General features: G+C 43.2%; 2 pseudogenes; both read right to left on the bottom strand.

Annotated features, from left to right (window-relative positions):
- Window positions 1–8: 8 nt before the first annotated feature.
- LOC135566033 (protocadherin alpha-C2-like) lies at window positions 9–2,345 on the bottom strand (annotated as a pseudogene).
- A 632-nt stretch (window positions 2,346–2,977) lies between these two features.
- Window positions 2,978–5,370, bottom strand: LOC135566032 (protocadherin alpha-C2-like; annotated as a pseudogene).
- Window positions 5,371–6,078: the final 708 nt, after the last annotated feature.

The raw sequence follows: 6,078 nt of genomic DNA, 5'->3' as shown, positions 1-6,078 counted from the left end.
TTTCTTACCTGCAGAGTAGAGGCTGCTGATTCGCTGGTCTCTGTCAGGCCAGTGCTCCTTGGTAAACTGGACACGATGTATCTGGAGCCCGGGTTTTGGCACAGGCTGTCTGACTACCAGTTTCCTTCCTGGTCTCTGCTAGAAACATACTGTACCAGTAGGCATCGTTGGAGACCAGAGTGGAATCTGCGATGGCTGAGTTCCTATCACTGATCACGCTGTTCCTACTGGGAGGAGCCGCTTTGCTGGGCATCGGTTTCTGACACTTCAGCACACAGGTGACCAATATGGTGATCAACCTTAGAAGGACACCGAGCCCAAGCCGGTCACCAAATAGAGGTTTAAGTGAAAGTATGTCATATTCTAGAGGCCACTTCAGTCATGTCAGAGTAGGTTTTAGCAGCGGTCTCCACTGTTGTAGCTTGATGGTAATAACGAATAGACAGGTTCCCATTGTCATGGCGATGACAACCAGCCGTTGATGATATGCTGGATCTCTGCTGCTGAACATTCTCGCGATCCCGGATATCTCCATTGTATTGGTCAGACTGAATAAGGTGGCGTCAGTAACCTGTAGAAACTGGTATGTAATCCGGAGAGTTCTGGACCGAGTCCGTGTCTATGGCTATCACCTTGGAGACCAGGGATCCTTTATCGGTGGATCTGGGAATCTTTTCCTCCACCACGGAGCCGTGCACGCGCCACGGAGAGACTATGACCGGGGTGTTGTCGTTCTGATCAACAATGATGATGTGGACAGTCACATTACTGCTGAGCGGAGGAACACCAGAGTCTCTGGCCTCAATGTGGAAAAGGAACTCTTTCTCTATCTCATAGTCAAACGTCTTTAGTGCGTAAAGATGACCGTTCTCCGGATTGATGGAAAACAGCATGGAAATGGAGGTGTTCACTATCTCCTTCTCTATGATGAAATAAACTAGATACTGGTTTTCATGGAGGTCTGGATCAAACGCAGTGAGGGGAACTTAGCAAGGCCCCAGGCGCGTTATTCTCCATAACGGGCATAGTGTAGAACGACTGGGGGAACTGTGGAACGTTGTCGTTAACGTCTAGTAGTTCTAAAGTCATCGTTTCATTGTCAGATAGCGGAGGGAACCCTGTCTGTTACGGTAAAAGTTATGTCATATTCTGGGACCTTCTCACGGTCGAGAGGTTCTGATACTACTAACTCATAATAGTTATCGGAAGACTCTCTTAGTGCAAAAGGTAATTCATCCGTAATATGGATATCGACAATACCATTTTCACCTGAATCTTTATCGCTGACACTGACAACTGCTATCACCGTGTCTACCGCTATATCCTCCTTTATGGGACTTTGATATGATTTGATTGATATTTCAGGATGATTGTCATTCATATCCGTCACTAGAATAGTTATTTTACACTGACCTGACAACGAGTTGGTCCCCTTATCAGTTGCTATGACTTCCATATCATATATCCTGAAGTCTTCATAATTGATCATTTCTTTCACCGTTATTTCGCCGTTATTAGGTTTAAACTGAACGTTTCTTGAGTTTTCTCTGATGTATAGAGACTATATGAATATAATATTACTGAATTGGTTCCCTCATCTAAGTCTGTTGCATTCAGTGTAACCACAAGACTTCCGATTGGAGAGTTTTCCATCACATTGATAGTGTAGCTTTCTTTATCAAATTGAGGGGCGTTGTCATTCGTATCTAGAACACGAACAATGATGTTGGCTGTACCTGAGCGCGCGGGGACTCCGCCGTCTACAGCCGTGAGTATTAGATTATGAACCTCCTGCTCCTCTCGGTCTAAAGCCTTTTTCAGAATCAAATCAGCAAACTTTGACCCGTCTCGTCCGGCCTGAATTTCAATATTGAAATGATCACTTTCTCTAGATGTGGTAGGTTTTCACAGAATTAGTGCCCAACGTCAGGGTCCACGGCATTGTTCATTGAGAATCGCTCTCCTATTGCAGTCGACTCGGATATATCCAAATGCATTATCGTCTCTTCGAAAATGAGGTGAATTGTCGTTGATATCCACGATTTCTAGCTCAATGTTAAACATTCGTAATGGGTTTTCAATTGTAGCATCCAGTTTAAGAAAGCAAGTTGCTGTTTTAGAGCTGCATAGATGTTCTCTGTCCATTTTCTGTCAAAATGTACAGCTCTCCAGTTTCTTTGTTAACCTCAATATATTTCTTATTGGCGACGACATCTAACCGCATCTTGCGCCTGCTCAATGTTTTCATATCTAGTCCCAAATCAGTAGCTAAATTGGCAACAACGGAGCCTTCCTCCATTTCCTCGGGAATAGAATAATGGGTATACGGCAGACGCCGTGTTCATGGTGCAGAGAGAAGAAGAAAGACCGAGTACGTACCTTCTCCAGGACTGTCCAACAAGTACTGCGACTCCATTGCTTGATTAGTTTGTTTATCCGTGCGGTAATGCAATTCCAAAACATACAATTGAACCAGCTGAAAATGATTTGAGAATCAAACAACAGCCAAGACTGTTGTCACACGATGCGCAGTTGTAGATTCAATATGATTTGTTCAGACGATGGTAGTTTCAGCACCAGGTAGAGCTGTCCATATCACAATGCTCCTCTCGTCGCTGTGACGAAGCTGTCCATGGCAGACTATTACATCACAGAACGAATGCTTTTCACTGGTGAACAGCGACGCTTTGCGCATTTTACCAAGCTTGTACACTATCATGCTGAATTACCACAGACCTTGCATGGTAGTTACTGTAATTACCAGTTAATTAAATAGTGTAGCATAGATAGAAGATGAGTAGGGCCAGTGCTCGATTTATTTATTCGGTGATCATACTTGTTTACATCTCAGCACCCAAGTGAATATATGCATCAGATGTCTCAGAATGTCTTCAACATTGTACACTGGCTTGTATAATGAATGGAGATCCAACGACATCTATCTGGGTCGAACAACGATTGATTATAACAGTTATAGCTAATTGGTTAGAAACTTGAGAGTGTGAATGATATTTCTTACCTGCAGAGTAGAGGCTGCTGAGTCGCTGGTCTCTGTCAGGCCGGTGCTCCTTGGTAAACTGGACACGATGTATCTGGAGCCCGCCTTTGGCACAGGCTGTCTGACTACCAGCTTTCCTTTCCTGGTCTCTGCTAGAAACATACTGTACCAGTAGGCATCGTTGGAGACCAGAGTGGAATCTGCGATGGTCTGAGTTCCTATCGCTGATCACGCTGTTCCTACTGGGAGGAGCCGCTTTGCTGGGCATCGGTTTCTGACACTTCAGCACACAGGTGACCAATATGGTGATCAATAACAGAAAGGACACCGAGCCCAAGCCGATCACCAAATACAGGTTTAAGTCTGAAAATATGTCATATTCTAGAGGCACTTCAGTCATGTCAGAGTAGGCTTTAACGGCAGTCTCCACTGTTGACAGCTTGATGGTAACTGTAGCAGACAGAGCAGGTTCCCGTTGTCCTTGGCGATGACAACCAGCCGTTGATGACGCGGATCTCTGTAACTGAACATTCTCATGGTCCGGATATCTCCATTGTATTGGTCCAGACTGAATAAGGTGGCGTCAGTAACCTGTAGAAACTGGTATGTAATCCGGAGAGTTCTGGACCGAGTCCGTGTCTATGGCTATCACCTTGGAGACCAGGGATCCTTTATCGGTGGATCTGGGAATCTTTTCCTCCACCACGGAGCCGTGCACGCGCCACGGAGAGACTATGACCGGGGTGTTGTCGTTCTGATCAACAATGATGATGTGGACAGTCACATTACTGCTGAGCGGAGGAACACCAGAGTCTCTGGCCTCAATGTGGAAAAGGAACTCTTTCTCTATCTCATAGTCAAACGTCTTTAGTGCGTAAAGATGACCGTTCTCCGGATTGATGGAAAACAGCATGGAAATGGAGGTGTTCACTATCTCCTTCTCTATGATGAAATAAACTAGATACTGGTTTTCATGGAGGTCTGGATCAAACGCAGTGAGGGAACTTAGCAAGGCCTCCAGGCGCGTTATTCTCCATAACGGGCATAGTGTAGAACGACTGGGGAACTGTGGAACGTTGTCGTTAACGTCTAGTAGTTCTAAAGTCATCGTTTCATTGTCAGATAGCGGAGGGGAACCCCTGTCTGTTACGGTAAAAGTTATGTCATATTCTGGGACCTTCTCACGGTCGAGAGGTTCTGATACTACTAACTCATAATAGTTATCGGAAGACTCTCTTAGTGCAAAAGGTAATTCATCCGTAATATGGATATCGACAATACCATTTTCACCTGAATCTTTATCGCTGACACTGACAACTGCTATCACCGTGTCTACGGCTATATCCTCCTTTATGGGACTTTGATATGATTTGATTGATATTTCAGGATGATTGTCATTCATATCCGTCACTAGAATAGTTATTTTACACTGACCTGACAACGAGTTGGTCCCCTTATCAGTTGCTATGACTTCCATATCATATATCCTGAAGTCTTCATAATTGATCATTTCTTTACAGTTATCTCACCGCTATCAGGATTTAATTTGAACGTGTCCTGAGTCTTTTCTGATGTATAGAGACTGTATGAGTATATTACTTGCATTTGACTCCTTCGTCTAAGTCTGTTGCGTTTAACTTCACTACAAGATTTCCGATTGGGGAGTTCTCCAGTCACGTTTATAGCGAAAGCTTTCCTTTTCAAAATAAGGGGCGTTGTCATTTGTATCTAGACACATGAACAATGATGCTGGCTGTACCTGCGAGCGCGTGGGTACCCCTGCTGTCTACAGCCGTGAGTATTAGATTTTGAAACGCCTGCTTCTCTCGATCTAAAGCCTTTTTCAGAATCAAATCAGCAAACTTCGATCCGTCTCTTCCAGTCTGAATTTCAATACCAAAATGGTGGCTTTCGCTAAGATGATAGGTTTTCACCGAGTTCGCACCCAATATCAGGGTCAACTGCATTGTTAAAGAGAATCGCTCACCTAACGGTGTCGACTCGGATATATCTAAATGTATTGTGTCTCTTCGAAATTGTGGCGCATTGTCATTGATATCCATTATTTCTAACTCTAATGTTAAATATCCTCAGTGGGTTCTCAAGCGACAACTTCCATTTTATAGAAAACAAGTAGCTGTCTTACATGTTGCAAAGAAGTTCCCTGTCTATCTTCTCAGCGATATACATTTCTCCTGTGTCCTTATTAACCTCCACATATTTCTTATTAGCTATGGCATCTAACCGTATCTTGCGGTTGCTCAAGGTTTTCATGTCCAGTCCCAAATCAGTGGCTAGATTAGCAACAATAGAGCCTTCCTCCATTTCTTCGGGAATAGAATAATGGGTAACGGCAGAGGCCATGTTCAGGACTGCAGAGAAAAGGAAGAAAGACCGAGACGTACTCTCCTCGAGGGCTGAATGATCCGATGTACATCCATTGTTTCAAATGATTGCTTACCATGCGCTGCGCAAAATAGAAAACGTGAGGATTGCAGATAATATGGAAATAGTCAACCTGTTTGGGAGTAGAAGCGAGACGGGTTTCAGATAATCCTTTGTCAAAGAGATGGTTTCAGAACCAGGAGCTGTCCATATATAAAAAAATACCTTGCTTTCCTCCTTGTTACAAACTGTCATTGCGACTCTGACATCACAAGAGGTGTGTTTTATTGGTGAGCAGCGACACTTTAGCATTTACCAGCATTTACACATCTCTACCATTGAAAACGGTCCACTTTTTTTGTTGTCTATGAATGGTGTATAATGAGAAAGAAAAGTTTACGTCGTTATTTTTAATAAATTGTTTTTAAAGGGCATAGGAATATATATATATTGTCCATTTCGCTATGTTTGTCAAATATAATGTTGCCATCATTTTTATAAACATTGCATGGCATTGTATAGTTTAAACGTTTGCTAGAGGGAGTAAAGCTTTATCAGTTTGTTGTTTTGGTCATTCTTGTTGCTCACAGCTACCCTCATCAGATTTTATTTTTGTACCATATCACGCCCTAAATGATGGCTTTTACGCATTATGATTATCAAAAAGGATGTAGGTGATATGTTTAAAACAGATT

The sequence above is a fragment of the Oncorhynchus nerka genome, unplaced genomic scaffold (genome assembly GCF_034236695.1).
Source record: "Oncorhynchus nerka isolate Pitt River unplaced genomic scaffold, Oner_Uvic_2.0 unplaced_scaffold_7975, whole genome shotgun sequence".
NCBI classification, from domain to species: Eukaryota; Metazoa; Chordata; class Actinopteri; order Salmoniformes; family Salmonidae; genus Oncorhynchus; species Oncorhynchus nerka.
The sequence above is the reverse complement of the archived record's forward strand: the minus strand, read 5'-3'. Positions and strand labels throughout refer to the sequence as shown.